We start from the raw sequence: 17,273 nt of genomic DNA on the forward strand, positions 1-17,273 counted from the left end.
TCAAGAAGGTTTAGAACTCGGTATCTGCTCCCCTATTTTCAACAGCTTAGTCAGTCCCTAAAATTGATTGACCCGCTCCAGACTGTACTGCGCAGGCGCCCGCTACCTATGCGCTCTCTCCGGACACACAGCTCAGACAGTGAATCCCGCATGCGCACTCCTCTTTCTCTCTGGCGCACCCCCGGAAGCACTGTCAATTTCGGGGGGCGGGACCGGGAAGCGTTTCCGGGGGCTGAGGCACAGGCTGAATCTGTTGCGGCAGCGAAGGCTAGAACAGGCCTGCGCCGGCGGCGGAGAGGATCCCTTGGACGGGGGATGTGAGCGCTGAGCCCTTGGCAGGTACTGAGTGGCCAGGACCACGGGCGGCAAGGCTAAGGGAGGAGAAGTTGGTGGGGGAGTTAAGGGCTCCTCTGCAGGCCCCGACGCACGCGCCGCTTGCCCCGCCAGGCCCATTCCGTGGACCGGCATGCTAAAGCCCCGCGCGGAAGGTTGGGGTCCCGGCGCCCCAGCTCCGAATCCCGCAGTCTCCTGCCCACACGGCGCGCAGACCGCGATACCAAGGCCTTTGGGGCAGCTTCTCGCCCAAGGTCACCCTCGCGGCAGCGGAGCTCCGCCGGCCACAGCGCTTAGAGATCCTGCCCCCGTCCGTCCGCTGGCCTTTCGGGGCGTAGGGTGGGCGCGGCTTGACGGCCTCGGGTTCGAGCCACCAATGCGTGAAGCCTGAAGAGCCGAGCTGGCAGAAAGACTGCGCCTGGACTTCTCTGATCTTCTTTTCCCTTCTGTTTCACCCCGGTTGCTGTCTCTGTCACCTGTTGTAACCTGTCCTTTTTGTCTTTCAGCTAGGTCCCTGTCAACCTGATATTTCTCTCCACTTTGTCTTTCTCGGGGTATATGGATCCTGTTTCATATCTGTCTCCACCTTGCTTCTGTGTCTGTTCACCTTGTCTCTGCCACTCAGCCCTTACTCTAATTCAGGGCCTGTCAGTCTAGCTTTTTGGCCATCTGTCTGTTTTTCTCTCTTTCTTCCAACTTTTTTTTTTCCTCTTGTTTCTGTTTCCTAGCTGAGTTTGTCTGGGTAGAGCAGGGCTGCCCAGACCTCTGAGCCATGGAAGGTGACTCATGACCCCGTGAAGCTCCCTGCACTGGTGACACTCTCAGTGACTCGACCGCAGTTTGGCCTCAGCTCTGACAGGTGCCGCCCAACATAAGTGTCAGAGTGCAGGAGAGTCTGTCAGGGAGACAGGAGGCCCATTTTAGGGCCAGAGCAGCTTGATGAGTCCTAGCCTTTTCTCGCCTGTGGTTTTTCAGGCCTGCACAGCTTCCCAAATCCCTTCACTCCATCCACTTAACCACGGGATGGTCTCCAGGGATCTCTGGAGCCTGCTCTTTGAGTTACAGCTGTTTAACAGGCCTGTCTACAGGCTAAAGAAGGATCAGACTGAGATCTTTGGGGCTACTGGAACAGTAGCAGAGTTTCTGGGAGAGCTGCATGCTTAGTTCAGAGACTGTGTCAGCATTTTCGGTTAAATTGTAAGAAACCTAATAGTCGGGGATTTATTATTTGCTTTACAAAAGTACCACGGGAGAAATAAACCGTACACAAAAGGACAAATATTGTTTGAGAGCACTTAAATGAAGTACCTAGAATAAACCAATTAAGAGACGGAAAGTAGAATAGTTTACCAGGGGCTGGAGAGAGGAGTTAGTGCTTAATGGAAACAGAACAGAGTTTTGGGGGATGATGAATAAAGTCTGAAAATGGGTTGTGATGATTGCACAATATTGTGAATGTACTTCACTGAATTGGACTCTTAAGAATGCTTAAAATTGTTAAGTCTTAAAGTTTTATGTATATTTTATACAATACAACAAAACAAAAACAGTATTCATTGGAGACTCCTGAAACCAATAAGCTCCTTTTTTTTTTTTTTTTTTTTTGAGACGGAGTCTTGCTCTGTCACCCAGGCTGGAGTGCAGTGGCCGGATCTCAGCTCTCTGCAAGCTCCACCTCCCGGGTTTACACCATTCTCCTGCCTCAGCCTCCCGAGTAGCTGGGACTACAGGCGCCCACCACCTCGCCTGGCTAGTTTTTTGTATTTTTTAGTAGAGACGGGGTTTCACCGTGTTAGCCAGGATGGTCTCGATCTCCTGACCTCGTGATCCGCCCGTCTCGGCCTCCCAAAGTGCTGGGATTACAGGCTTGAGCCACCGCGCCCGGCCCAATAAGCTCCTTTTACGTGTAATTTTTCAAAATTCATTCTGTAGTTGTTAGGAACATTTAGTTGAACCTGGGTTTATTGATTCCTACTCTCTTTACAACAGTGGGTACAGCTGAGGTTCTTAGAAAAGTTTAGTTAAATGGATATGGTTAAAATCTTCCTCAAGCTTTCTACTTACTTTCTGCCCTGGCTCTCTTCCCTCTGCCTTTCTTGGAATCAGTGCAAGAATCTGCTCATAAGTAGGATACTTGATAATTATACTCTTCACAGGAAGAAAACTCATAAGGTTGAAAAATAGCCCTTTTATTATAATGCAAAATTATGTGTTATTTCTTGAGTTTTCTTATGGGGGATGCCTTTGTGGGTTTGTTGTTTTTTAAAATCTCTTATTTAAGCTCTTTGCCTTTAAGGTAGTTTATTAAACTTTCTAATAAGATATCGCAACTGAATTACTAGTTTATTTCATTGAATGCTAGATGCTGTTGATTATTTCATGTACCACTAAGGAAGAGAGAAACCCTGCTAATTAAACCATGGCTTAATGCGCTCTTATCGTTTAGACTTTTTATTATTGAAAACACTTTTAAACTTAGACACTAAAAAATGGTATCAATGCCTATGCTAATGCATGTATATACAAAGGAAAAATAAGAATAAATTGGTTAAAGTATTCATTAAAGTTAACATTCCAGGTTCTACTCTTTATACTTTTCAGTTCAGAGTGTGTCCATATTTTTTCTAGTGTGTCATCCTTTGTGTCATCAAGAACATTGATGAGGACCTCAGCAGTTCTCTGTCATTGCCTCAGGCTGTGACAGCTATTAAAACTGCCACCTGGTGATCACATGCTGATTTCAGGAATTTTAAAATGTGAAAAAATGCATGTCTGAAAATTAATTGAATAGTATCATTTTCGTGAACTTTTCCATTTCTTTTTTCTTTTTCTTTTTTTTTTTGTGATGGAGTCTCGCCTTGTCACCCAGGCTAGAGTGCAGTGGTGCAGTCTCTGCTCACTGCAACCTCCACCTCCCAGGTTCAAGCGATTCTCCTGCCTCAGCCTCCCAAGTAGCTGGGATTACAGGCGCCTGCCACCATACACAGCTAATTTTTGTATTTTTAGTAGAGACAGGATTTCACCATGTTGGCCAGGCTGGTCTCAAACTCCTGACTTCAAATGATCCACCTGCCTTGGCCTGCCAAAGTGTCGGGATTACAGGTGTAAGCCACTGCGCTGGACCTGAACTTTTCCTTTTCACTCTGTTTATATTTGCAGTTAGAATAGGGGCTTTTGTCTTACTTGTAACATATTGAGGACATAAGATTTTTTAAAATTTGTCGATACGTTGTTAATTTTGTGAAATGAGTGCTGTTTCTGCCTTCTGCTTTCTTGATTTCAACTTCTTATCCTGAATTCTAATGCACATGAGGGCACAGTTAAAAACATTTCCTTGGCTTTATTGAAATTTGATGGAAGGATGACTGATGAATGGAGGGTTAGTTTCTAGAACATTACCTTCTCTTTTGAATCTCAGAGAATTTGCTATAATGGAATGTTTGTCCTGGAAATTTTTAAGTAAAACATTCAGCCGTGGCTTAAAATTGAAGGGAGTCATGAATCAAACTTCATAAAGCAGGTGGCTTGTTTTTTTAAAACACATCTTAAAATAGATTTTACTAAGTTATTTGGCCAAAGTGTTCTAATTAGGAAAAAAATAGAAGAATACTGATTGACAATGGTCAGGAGACCAATAGCGCTCTTCCAAAGGATATGTTAATTCTGCAAAATTACATAGTCATTGATCATGTTGGTTTTCTAATTTTAATAAATATGCCACAGTAATGGATGAGAGGTATACGGGAATTATGCACTGTCTTTTCAATGGTTTTGAAAATTTAAAATTATTACAAAATAAGTTTATTTTTTTAAAAAAATGCAAAGGCAGGAGCTACAAAGTTGCAGAATGAATTTAATATAACCAAAAATGCCAGTCTTTATTACTTTTCTTTCTGCCATTAATGTACATCTCCAGTGTTTATTAGCAAATATACATGTACATAGCATCTTTTTTACATTTTCACTGTTACTCTTCCTTCCAGAAGTCAATGTGATTTTAATTTGAAGCAAAACTGAAATGGGTTCTTCTTCCTCATTCTATTCATATTGCTTTTTGATGGCCATGGCATAAGAAACTTTATCCCAGGAATACAGCTTTGCATTAGGTAAGCTATAAACTTGCTCTTAATACCATTGTTAAAAATTACTTACTGTAATCATTTCTCTTTTAGCAAAAATAATAATGTATTTTGTTAAGATATTTAATTCCTCTAGACCAGAAGATTCTTCTCTTCTGAAGAGATATTATGCATTCTAAGGCCCACCAATGACATACTTTGCACTGATAGAACATTTAATGTCAGATAAATTTTTCTGCCAAGTGATTTTTTTTTTTAACTTAGAAAAATGTTAGATTTGGAGTTATGCTGCTGTTTGAATCCTGACATGCCATTTCTGAGGTGTGTAACCATGGGCAGGTCTTTTAATTTGAGCTTCGGTTTACTCATCTTTCAAAAGGATGCAAGATACGGGAGTGTTGCACAATGTAGGTTTGCATAGTGCGCTCTGTGAACTCTAAAGCATTTCACTAATGTAAAGAGTAGGCATAGGGAATTGGTATTTTTGTACATTTGTGCCAGGCTTTAAATTTACTGAAGCAACATTTACTATGTTTAAATGTGCTTTCTATAGTAAGCCTGCAAATTACCATATGCTCTGATTAAAGAAATCTCTGAAGGACTTCACAATAAGTAACTGGTGGGTCTGCTTCCCTATTATATTGCTGTCATCTGTGTTTTTAGGATGTTTAATTGGTGTTTAAATCACGTATAAAATTTGACTTAGAGTTCCTCAGCTGAATAATAAATAGTGGCTGCTATTAAACTCATCAAAGTTGGAGGGAATCTGAAGGTCATCTAGTTCAAGATTTCTTCAGTATGTTGCCCTTCATCTGCTTTTAAAAAGCCAAATAGCTTTTAAGAAGCAGAGTGGAACAGGCTGGGATTGATGTGTTTGTTTTAGAACTGTTGCTATTGGATTAAAAAAAATAAAATACATGTGCAAAGTGACATAAAACTGCTGATATCTTTTTTTTTTTTTTTTTTTGAGATAGAGTCTGGCTCTGTCGCCCAGGCTGGAGTGCAGTGGCAGGATCTCAGCTCACTGCAGCCTCCACCTCCCAGGTTTAAGCAATTCTCTGCCTCAGCCTCCAGAGTAGCTGGAATTACAGGCATCTGCCAGCATGCCTGGCTAATTTTGTATTTTTAGTAGAGACAGGGTTTCACCTTGTTGGTCAGGCCGGTCTCAAAGTCCTGACCACAGGTGATCCACCACCTCATGCTCCCACAGTACTGGGATTACAGGCATGAGCCACTGTGCCCAGCCGTCTTTTTTTTCTTTTTTTGAGATGGAGTCTCGCTATGTTGCCCAGGCTGGAGTGCGTGGTGCGATCTCGGCTCACTGCAACCTCTGCCTCCTGGGTTCAAGCGATTCTCCTGCCTCAGCCTCCCAAGTAGCTGGGACTACAGGCACTGGCCACCACGCCCAGCTAATTTCTTTGTATTTTTAGTAGAGACGGGGTTTCACCGTGTTGGACAGGATGGTCTCCATCTCTTGACCTGGTGATCCACCTGCCTCGGCCTCCCAAAGTGCTGGGATTACAGGCATGAGCCACCGTGCCTGGCCTGGGCCATCTTAAGTCTAAGGATGGTCAGTATGCTAAAGTTTATGAATGCATTGTATATAATAAGATTATTTAGATTATTTGTGAAAATGATATTCATGTTTACTTTCCATACTCTCAAACTATAGTGATATTCACAGCCAGGCACAGTGGTTCACACCTGTAATCCCAGCACTTTGGGAGGCTGAGGTGGGCGGATCACCTGAGGGTCAGGAGTTCGAGACCAGCCTGGCCAACATGGTGAAATCCCATCTCTACTGAAAGTACAAAAATTAGCGGGGCGTGGTGTCACACATCCATGGTCCCAGCTACTCAGGAGGCTGAGGCAGGAGAATTGCTTGAATCTGGGAGGCGGAGGTTGCAGTGAGCCGAAGTGGAGCCACTGCCCTTTAGCCTGGGCGACAGAGTGAGACTCCATCTCAAAAAAAAAAAAAAAAGAAAAAATTATATTCACCTTTTCTTTCTACCTCTTAAACTATAGTGGGCCTGAACAAGTGCTTTGGATTTAAATCTCAACTTTACTCCTTACCAGTTACATGACCTTAAGTTGCTTAGCTTTTTTGTCTATCTCCAATTCTGTACAATGGAAGTAAAAAATACCTATTGAGTGGGTTGCTGTGAAGATTAAGTGAGACAGAACATCTAAAGTGCTTTGCATAGACTTTGTACAAGGTCTGTATGAAGCAGTTTATTTGTATATGTGTATCATAAATAGTAGTTGCTGTTATTTCCTATTAATGATGACATTTTCCTAGTCACTCAGTCATGAAACTTCAAAGTCAGCATTGGTACATCAGTTTGCCTTGCATTACTCTTTATTTTATTTATTTATTTGTTATTGAGACTGAGTCTCGCTCTGTCGCCAGGCTGGAGTGCAGTGGCACAATCTCGGCTCTCTGCAAGCTCCACCTCCCGGGTTCATGCCATTCTCCTGCCTCAGCCTCCCGAGTAGCTGGGACTACAGGTGCCCACCACCACGCCCGGCTAAGTTTTTGTATTTTTAGTAGAGACGGGGTTTCACCGTGTTAGTCAGGATGATCTCGATCTCCTGACCTCGTGATCCACCCGCCTTGGCCTCCCAAAGTGCTGGGATAACAGGCGTGAGCCACCACGCCTGGCCTTATTTCTATTTTTTTGAGACGGAGTCTCATTCTGTCGTCCAGGCTGGAGTGCAGTGGGGCAATCTCGGCTCACTCCAGCCTCCACCTCCTGGGTTCAAGTGATTCTTCTGCCTCACCTCCCGAGTAGCTGGGACTACAGGTGCCCACCACCACGCCCGGCTAATTTTTGTGTTTTCAGTAGAGACGGTGTTTCACCATGTTGGTCAGGCTAGTCTCCAACTCCTGACCTTGTGATCCACCCGCCTCAGCCTCCCAAAGTACTGGGATTACAGGCATGAGCCGCTGCGCCTGGCCACATTACTCTTTTTTAAACAATGTTATAGAGACATAATTCATAAGCAATAAAGAGGGTTTTTTTTTTAGTATTTTCACAGATTTGTATACCCATCACCACAATCTAATTTTAGAACTTTTGTCTCCCCTCAAAGAAACCCAATTAGCAGTCGCTCCCCATTTCTTCTACCCCCAGCCACGAATCTACTTTCTGTCTCTATGGATTTGTCTATTCTGGACATTTCATGTAAATGGAGCCATGCACGATATGACCTTTTGTGTCCGACCTCTTTCATTTAGCGTAACGTTTTCAAGTGCCAGCCGTGTTGTCACATCTATAAGTATTTCATTCTTTTTTATTGCCAAATATTCTATTCTAAGGATATATCCCATTTATTTATCCATTCATAAGTTGATGGAACTTATGATGGTTTTCACTTTTTGATTTTTAAGAGTAATGCAGTTATGAACATTCATGTACAAGTTTTTGCGTAGACATATGTTTTCATTTTTCTTGGGTATGTACCTAGGAGAACTGTTGGATTACGTGGTAACTATGTTTAACTTCCCGAGGTGCTGTCACACTGTTCCACAGTAGCTGTACCATTTTACACGCCCACCAGCAATGTATGGGGGTTCTAATCCCTACACATCCTCGCCGACACTTGTTACTGTCTGTCTTACTTTTCACAGCCATCTTAGTGAGTGAGAAGGGGTGTTTTGTAGTTTTGATTTGCATTTTTCTAATTACTAATGATGTTGAGCGGTTTTCATATGCTTATTGGTTATTTGTATATCTTCTGTGGAGAAATGTCTCTTCAAATCCTTTATCTATTTTTCAGTTGGGTTAGGTATCTTTTTATTATTGAGTCATAAGAGTTCTTTAGGTATTCTGGATGCAAGTCACTCATTAGTCACATAATCTGCAAATAGTTTCTCCCATTCTGTGGGTTGTCTGTTCACTTTCTTGATGGTATCATTTACACCTTGTGCTACTGCTGTATCTTCCTGTTGACCAGTTCTGTCAGTCTCATCAATGCCACCCCTTTTCCATACGCACTGTTGCTTTTTTTTTTTTGAGACGTCGTTCCGCTCTTGTTGTCCAGGCTAGAGTGCAGTGGCATGATCTTGGCTCACTGCAACCTCCGCCTCCCAGGTTCAAGCAGTTCTGCTGTCTCAGCCTCCCGAGTAGCTGGGATTACAGGTGTGTGCCACCATGCCTGGCTAACTTTGTATTTTTAGTAGAGACAGGGTTTCACCATGTTGGCCAAGCTGGTCTGGGACTCCTGAAATCTTGAGTGATCTACCCGCCTCAGCCTCCCAAAGTGCTGGGATTACAGGTGTGAGCCACCGTGCCCGGCCCCACTGTTACTTTTATTATTACCTAGACTATACTTGTTGAAATCTTATAATTAACTTCTGCTTCAGACTTTCTCCTGCTTTAGTCCTTGAGCAGATCAGCCTTCCTTAACCATGCCTCACAACATGTCACTTAAAAGTTTTCAATGCTGCCCAATGCAGACTTCTCATTCGGCTTTTTCCAGATTTGTCTCCCATCACTCATTGTCACTCGTAGAAGGAAGCACAGGTAATGATGTGTGTGTCACCAGAGTTAGTCTTGAGTGGAAGAGAGCCAAGGGAGAAATGAAATGCCTTTCTGATGGTAATTTCACCATAGTCTAGGATCTTGCCCTTACTGTGATGGGACCAATAACTCAGTTTCTTCAACATATCATACTTATGATGTACCAAACCCACAAGAGATTGAACTATACAAACCAGAATGCCATGTGATTTATAATTTTTCTTTCTATGCTAATAAATGAGATTGGCTTGTAGGGTTTTTTGTTGTTGGCTAGTTTTGATACCAGAGTTTTGTATAAAATTTATGAATTTTCTCCTACCCTATTCCCTGGTCCTCTTCTCCTCCTCTACTTTTAACATTTCTAGTTTTATCATATTATGTAATCCATTGTATAGTCACATGTAATCAAATGTGCCCTGTGCATTTCTGCTTTGGGGAATTTATTGATTTTCTCTGTAGCCACGTATATTATCATTTTTATAAACGTCCTGCAGACATTAGGAAAGAAGGAGTATTATTATTTGTAGAGTATATAGGTATTGCATTAAATTAGCTTTATTGATAGCTGTCTAAATCTATAGATTCTTATCCTTTGCCTACTTGATTTATTAAGAATTAAAGAGGGATACTTTTATTTCCTGCTATAATTACATTTCTGTTACCATTGCCTTATTTTCTAACATTGTACTCTGACACGTAAATGTTCACAGAATAAACTTCATTGTGAATTATAGGATTCATCAGTTAACAATAAACTTTCATCCTATCTGATGATTTTTGCATTGAAATTTACTTTGATATTAGTATTGTGTTGCTTGACTTTTGTTTTCATGTGATCAGGTGACTTTTTTTTTTTTTTTACTTTTGACCTTTTTGGTGATAAGTTCTTTCAACTTTTCTATGTCTGAAAAAGTATTTTGGGCCGGGCGCAGTGCCTCACGCCTTTAATCCCAGCACTTTGCGATACCGAGGTGGGCGGATCACTAGGTCAGGAGATCGAGACCATCCTGGCTAACACGGTGAAACCCTGTCTCTACTAAAAATACAAAAAATTAGCCAGGCGTGGTGGCGGTCGCCTGTAGTCCTAGCTACTTGGGAGGCTGAGGCAGGAGAATGGCATGAACCCAGGAGGCAGAGCTTGCAGTGAGCCGAGATCGCGCCACTGCACTCCAGCCTGGGCGGTAGGGCGAGACTCTGTCTAAAAAAATAATAATAATAATAAAGAAAAAAATAAATTTCCCTTCATTTGGAAGATATTTTCATGGGTATAGAATTCTAAGTTGACAGGCCTTTCCACCCCTCCCCACCTTAATTTCAGTACTTTAAAAATGCTGGTCTCCTGTCTCCTGGCTTGCATTGCTTCTGAGGTTCTCTGTACTAAAGGGGTCTTTTTTTCTCTGGCTGCTTTTAGGATTTTCTCCACTGATTTTAAGTGATTTGGTTATGATGTGCCTTGCTGTAGTTTTTTTCATGTTTCTTGTGCTTGGAGTTCGTTGAGCTGTTTAGGTCTGTGCATTTGTAGTTTTCATCAAATTTGAAAAAGTTTTGGCTATTGTTTTCACATACGTATAAAATGTGTATGTGTGTATTGTTTTTATATATATAGTTTTCAATATATAAAACAACATATATATATATATATATATATATATATATATATATATATATATATTGTTTTCTTGTGTCTCATAGCTTATCACATAAAACTTTTTGCCTTCCCCACCACAACCATGTCTGCGTTAGGCATCTGGAAGTTGTCTCACAGCTCGCTGATGCTCTATTCCCTTTTTATTTGCCTTTTTCTCCCTCTGTGTTTTATTTTGGGTAGGTTTTTGTTGCCATGTTTTCAAGTTCACTAATGTTCTGCAGTGTTAATTCTGTTGTTATTCTCATCCCAATGTATGTTTGTGTGTTTTTTAAATCTCTAGATGTTTTATTTGGGTCTCTCTTTTATTTTGCAGTAGTTTCCCTCTCTCTGCCTAACATGCTTAATCTTTTCTCTACCTTCTTGAAAATATAGAATGTAGAATTGTCTACCAGTTGTATAAATCTCTTGTCATTTCTGGATCTGTTTCTGTTGATTGGTTCCCACCCCCACCTCAGTATCCTGGGTTATATTTTCCTAGTTCTTGGCATGCCTGGTGATTTTTAAATTTGATGTCAGATATGAGTTTTACCTTGTTCGGTGCTGGATATTTTTGTATTATGTAAATGTTCTCAAGTTTCATTCTGGAACATAATTAAGTTGGAAACAGTTTGATCCTTCTGAGGCTTGTTTTTAAGCTTTGTTTGGCAGGACCAGAACTGCATTTTGTCTGGAATTAATTTGTCCCCACTACTGAGATAAGGCTTTTCTGAATACTCAAGGTTTTCCACTCAGGGCCGTTTTCTTCAATTAAGTTTATTTTTTATTATTTCACATTCTCTGTTTGGTTCTTTCTCTCAAGGACATTAACGGGCTGTACATTGATCTGTCTTCTCTGTTCTCCTGCTTTATCATCTTCTCTCTCGCTGTTTTCAGTTTTTTATCCTTTTCCTGTATTTTAGTAGAAGGTCCCCAAAGTGCCTTCCACATTATCGATTCCGTTTTTTTACTGTTGTAATTCTGCTTCTTGTCGCCTGTGTAAATTTCTGCTCTATATTAGTTTCATGACACCCTATCATTAATTCAGGCCACCCTTTTTTTCATATCGTTCTGCCATTTTGTCTCATCTTCCTTATACTTTACTCAGAGACTGTTTTCATGAAGTTTGTGAAACACATTTTAAAAATTGTTTAAAATGTGCTCTTTGTCTATTTCTTGCCATTTTTTCCTTTTTGCTATTCTGGAATATATCCACAGACCCCGTGTTGGTTTTATTTTGTTTAATTCTTGAGAGGGAAACCTGAATTTCTGTTCAGGTCTGAAATTTGCTTTTGGGTCCCTTGCTGTATACCTGAATATTGTTAGAATCAGCTCTTAGTTCTTAAGCTAGACGTAGGGCTGAACCACATTGACATCTGGGATTAGCTGAGTGGGGCTGAAGGGGTAAGCCTTAGGCCTTAGGCACTCTCAGGGGAGCTTGAGCTCTGTGTACTTTCTTTGCAGTTGGTGAAATTGGTATGCCAGGACCCTCTGTTGTCTTTGGCCCAGCTGGCAAATGATGGCTATGCCTTTATCTCTTTACTTGGGGCTACTGAGCCCCACCCCCTTATGTTAATATTTTTTTCCTTCTGCCAAGGCAATATGTGCAACCTTTGGTATTCTAATACCACCCACCTCTGAGTTTTGCCAATCTGCAGGACCTGTCTGTCCCTGGCTTTTAGCTCTGGGCCCCACGTGAAAGAGTGTTACTGATCCTGTCAGAATTGCCTGGAATAAGAAGTGGAGTTTCAGGCCAGAGTTTCCCTTCAACTTGGCCCCTTTTCCACTATATCTTTTTTTTTTTTTTTTTTTTTTTTTGAGACGGAGTCTCGCTCTGTCGCCCGGGCTGGAGTGCAGTGGCCGGATCTCAGCTCACTGCAAGCTCCGCCTCCCGGGTTTACGCCATTCTCCTGCCTCAGCCTCCCAAGTAACTGGGACTACAGGCGCCCGCCATCTCGCCCGGCTAGTTTTTTGTATTTTTTTAGTAGAGACGGGGTTTCACCGTGTTCGCCAGGATGGTCTCGATCTCCTGACCTCGTGATCCACCCGTCTCGGCCTCCCAAAGTGCTGGGATTACAGGCTTGAGCCACCGCGCCCGGCTTTTTTTTTTTTTTTTTTGAGACAGAATCTTTCTCTGGAGTGCAGTGGTGGCAGTCACAGCTCACTGCAGCCTCGACCTCCCCTGCTCAAAAGATTTCCCCTCTTCAGCCTCCTGAGTAACTAGTGTGTCAGGTGCATGCCACCGTGCCTGGCTAATTTTTGTATATTTGTAGAGATGGGGTCTTGCTGTGTTGCCCAGGCTGGTCTTGAATTCCTGGACTCAGGTGATCTGCCCACCTCAGCCTCCCAAAGTGCTGGGATTACAGGCATGAGCCACCATGCCCGGCTGGGCTGTGACATTTCTTGATTGTCTTTGAAGTCCCCCATAGTACATTGAATATAATGTTCCATGAGGTTTTTTAGTGAGCTAATTAATTACTTCTATGACATCATCTAAATAACTGAAACAACAGCTATACTCTCAGTATAGGTCACAATTGCGTATGAGTTTGTAATGGAAAAACCTGTAGAAGTTTAGCATGTTGCAGCTCAGAGAATATGGATAAATGCCATATTCACCCAAAGTTAAGGGCAAGGATTTTTGATAGGGCTTGGTTTGAATCTGTGTATTGCTTTGGATAGTATTGTTATCTTAGCAATATTATGTCTTCCAATCCATAAACAACATGGGATGTCTGTTTATTTGTGTCTTTAATTTCTTTCAGCAGTGTTTTGTAGTTCTTTTTCTTTTCTTTTTTTTCCCTTTTTGGACAGAATCTCCCTCTGTCACCCAGGCTGGACTACAGTGGTATGATCACAGCTCACTTTAGCCTAAAACTCTTGGGCTCAAATGATCCTCTTGCCTCAGTCTCCCAAATAGCTGGGACTACAGCTGTGCACCACTATGCCTGGCTAATTACAAAATACATATTTATTTATTTTTAGAAACAAGGTCTTGCTGTGTCGTCCAGTCTGGACTCAAACTTCTGACCTCAAGTGTTCCTCCCAAGTAACTGGGATTACAGATGAGAACCACCACACGTGGCAGTTGTGTAGAGACAGGGTTTTACCATACTGCTCAGCCTGGTCTCAAACTCCTGAGCCCAAGCAATCCGCCCACCTCGGCCTTCCAAAATGTTAGGGTTACAGGCGTGAGCCACCATGCCCAACTTCTTGAGTGTTTTTGTCACAAAAGGGTGCTGAATTTTGTCAGATGCTTTTTCGATTATCAGTTAAGATGATATGTGTTTTACGTGGTTTTTTTTTTTCCTTTATTCTGTTAATTTGTGTTACATTCATTGATTTCGTATGTTGAACTATCCTTGCATTCCAGGAAGAAATCCCACTTGCTGGTAGTGTATAATTCTTTTAATATGCTGCTTAATTTGGTTTGGTAGTATTTTGTTGATATTTACTCCAGTGTCCATAGGGATATTGGTCTATAGTTTTTGTATAGTGTTTTTGTCTGGCTTTCATATCAGAGGGTACTCCTGACCTAATAGAATAAATTAGGAAGTGGTCCCTCCTCTTCAGTGTTTTAGAAAAGTTTGAGAAGGATTGATGTCAGTTCTTCTTTAAATGTTGTTAGAATTTAACAGTGAAGCCATCAGGTTAGGATCTCTTTATTGAGAGAGTCAATGCCCTTAATAGTGATAGGTCTTTAAGGGTATTATTTAATTTCCACATATTTATTAGTTTTTCAGTTTTCTCTCTTACTGATTGCTACTTTCATTTCATTGTGGTTAGAAAAATACTTTGTATTTTAAAAATGACTCAGTCTTTTTAAGTGTATTGAGACTTTTTTATGGTCCAACACATGATCTATCCTGGAGAATGTCCTGTGTGCACTTGGTGGTTGACACGTCATATACAGGCATACCTTGTTTTGTGCTTCGCAGATACTGCATTTTTTTTACAAATTGATAGTCTGTGGCAACCCTGCATTAAGGAAGTCTATCAGCATCATTTTTCCTGTTGCACATGTTTACTTTGTGTTTTTGTGTCATATTTTGGCAGTTCTTGCAATATTTCAAACCTTTTCATTATTATTTTATCTGTTACGGTAATCTTTGATCAGTGATTTTTTGATGTTACTATTGTAATTGTTTTGAGGCACCGTGAACTACACCCATAAGGGACAACAAACTTAGACAATAAATATGTGCTCTGACTACTCCACTGAGCCACCATTCCCCCATCTTTCCCCTTCTCTTCAGGCCTCCCTGTTACCTGAGACACAACCATCTTGAACATAGACACAACCATCTTGAAATTAGGCCAATTAATAAACCTACAATGACCTGGTGTTTAAGTGAAAGGAAGAGTCATATGCTTCTTACTTGAAATCAAAAGCTAGAAATGACTAAGCTTAGTGAGGAAGGCATGTCAAAAGCAAACAGAGGCCAAAAGTTAGACTTCTTGTTCTACATAGCCAAACTGAATGCAAAGGAAAAGTTCTTGAAGGAAATTGAAAATGCTACTCTAATGAACTCGTGAATGATAAGAAAGCGGCAGCCTTAATGCTGATATGGAGAAAGTTTTAGTGGTCTGGATGGAAGATCATGCCAACCACAGCATTCCTTTAAGCCACAGCCTTCAGAACAAGACCCTAATTCTCTTCATTTCTCTGAAGGCTGTGAGAGAGGTGAGGAAACTGCAGAAGAAAAGTTTGAAGCTAGCAGAGGTTGGTTTATGAGATTTAAGGAAAGAAGTGTCTCCATAAAGTAAAAGTGCAAGGTGAAGCAGCAAGTGCTGATGTAGAAACTATAGCAAGCTATCTAGAAAATCTAGCTAAGATAATTGGTAAAGATGGCTGCACTAAGCAACAGATTTTTCAATGTAGATGAAAAAGCCTTCTATTGGAAGGAGATGCCATCTATAACTTCCAGAGCTAGAGAGGAGAAGACAATACCTGGCTTCAAAAGACAGGCTATAATTCTCTTGTTAGGGGTTAATGCAGCTGGTAACTTTACGTTGAGGCCACTGCTCAGGTACCATTCCCAAAGTCCTAGGGCCCTTAAGAATTATGCTAAGTATACTCTGCTTGTGCTCTCTAGATGGCACAGTGAAAGCTTGAAGACAGCCTGTTTACAGAATGCTTTACTGAATATTTTAAGCCCACTGTTGAGACCTACTGCTCAGAAAAATATTCTTTGTAAAACATTACTGCTCATTGAGAAGCGCTTGGTCACCCAAGAGCTCTGATGAAGATGTACAAGGACATTAGTATTGTTTTCATGCCTGCTAATACAACATCCATTCTGTAGCCCCTGGACCAAGGAGTAATTTCAATTTTCAAATCTTATTATTTAAGAAATACATTTTGAGCCAGGTGCAGCAGCTTACACCTGTAATCCTAGCACTTTGGGAGGCCAAGGCAGGCAGATTGCTTAAGCCTCGGGGTCCAAGACCAACCTGAGCAGCATGCAAAACCCTGTCAATACAGAAAATGCAAAAAATTAGCAAAGCATGGTGTCATGCACTTGTATTCCCACCTACCCAGGAGGCAGAGGTGGGAGGATCACCTGAACCAGAGAGTCAAGGCTGCAGTGAGCCACACCATAGTGATTCCTCTGACGCTCTGATGGATCTCTGGGCAAAGTAAATTGAAAATGTTTTGGAGGCAGCGCGGTAGCTCACACCTGTAACTCCCAGCACTTTGGGAGGCCAAGGCGGGTGAATCACTTGAGGTCAGGAATTTGAGACCAGCCTAGCCAACATGGTGAAACCCTGTCTCTACTAAAAAAATACAAAAATTAGTGTAATGGCATGGTGTCACATGCCTGTAATCCCAGCTACTCAGGAGACTGAGGCAGGAGAATCGCTTGAAGGCAGGAGGCAGAGGTTGCAGTGAGCTGGGATTGCGCCACTGCACTCCAGCCTGGGCGACAGAGCAAGACTCTGTTGAAAGAAAGAGAAAGAGAGAAAGAAAGAGAAACAAACAAAAAAAAGAAAATGTTTTGGAAAGGAGTCAGTCTTCTAGATGCCATTAAGAACATTCGTGATTGGTGGGAGGAAATCAAAATATCAACATTAACAGAAGTTGATTCCAGCCCTCGTGGATGACTTTGAGGGGCTCAAGACTTGAGTGGAGGAATTAATTGGAGGTATAGTAGAAATAGCAAGAGAAATAGAATTAGAAGTAGAGCCTGAAGGTGGGACTGAATTATTGCAAAGGCATGATAAAACTTGAGTGGATGAGAAGTTGCTCCTTAGGGATGAGCAAAGAAAGTGATTTATTGAAATACACTCTACTTCTGGTGAAGATGGTGTGAACATTATTGACAACAAAGGATTTAGAGTAAGCTTTTCCAACCTGTGGCCCAGGACGGCTTTGAATGTGACCCAACGCAAATTCGTAACCTTTCCTAAAACATGAGTTTTTTTGTTTTTGTTTTTGTTTTTTTTTTTTTTGAGATGGAGTTTCTCTCTTGTCGCCCAGGCTGGAGTGCAATGGCACGATCTTGGCTCACTGCAACCTCCGTCTCCCGGGTTCAAGCAATTCTCCTATCTCAGCCTCCCAAGCGATTACAATCGTCCACCACCACACCCAGCTAATTTTTGTATTTTTAGTAGAGATGGGGTTTCACCATGTTGACCAGGCTGGTCTCGAACCCCTGACCTCAGGTGCTCCACCCACTTTGGCCTCCCAAAATGCTGGGATTACAGGCATGA

The 17,273-nt window shown here is 41.8% G+C and overlaps 1 protein-coding gene across 3 annotated transcripts in view; it reads left to right on the forward strand.

Annotated features, from left to right (window-relative positions):
* The first annotated feature begins 209 nt into the window (after nucleotides 1-209).
* The window catches only part of LOC105463935 (zinc finger and BTB domain containing 43), a 33,644-nt gene continuing 16,580 nt past the window's right edge, over nucleotides 210-17,273 (forward strand). For 2 of the 3 annotated variants that reach the window (XM_071078355.1, XM_011711377.3), the window contains exons 1-2: nucleotides 217-339; nucleotides 4,317-4,439. The gene's annotated coding sequence lies outside the window, so the exon portion shown is untranslated. Of the gene's footprint in view, nucleotides 340-4,316; nucleotides 4,440-17,273 lie in introns of all 3 variants that reach the window. The other variant, XM_011711379.2, reaches the window with a different exon arrangement.

The sequence above is a fragment of the Macaca nemestrina genome, chromosome 14, assembly GCF_043159975.1.
Source record: "Macaca nemestrina isolate mMacNem1 chromosome 14, mMacNem.hap1, whole genome shotgun sequence".
NCBI classification, from domain to species: Eukaryota; Metazoa; Chordata; class Mammalia; order Primates; family Cercopithecidae; genus Macaca; species Macaca nemestrina.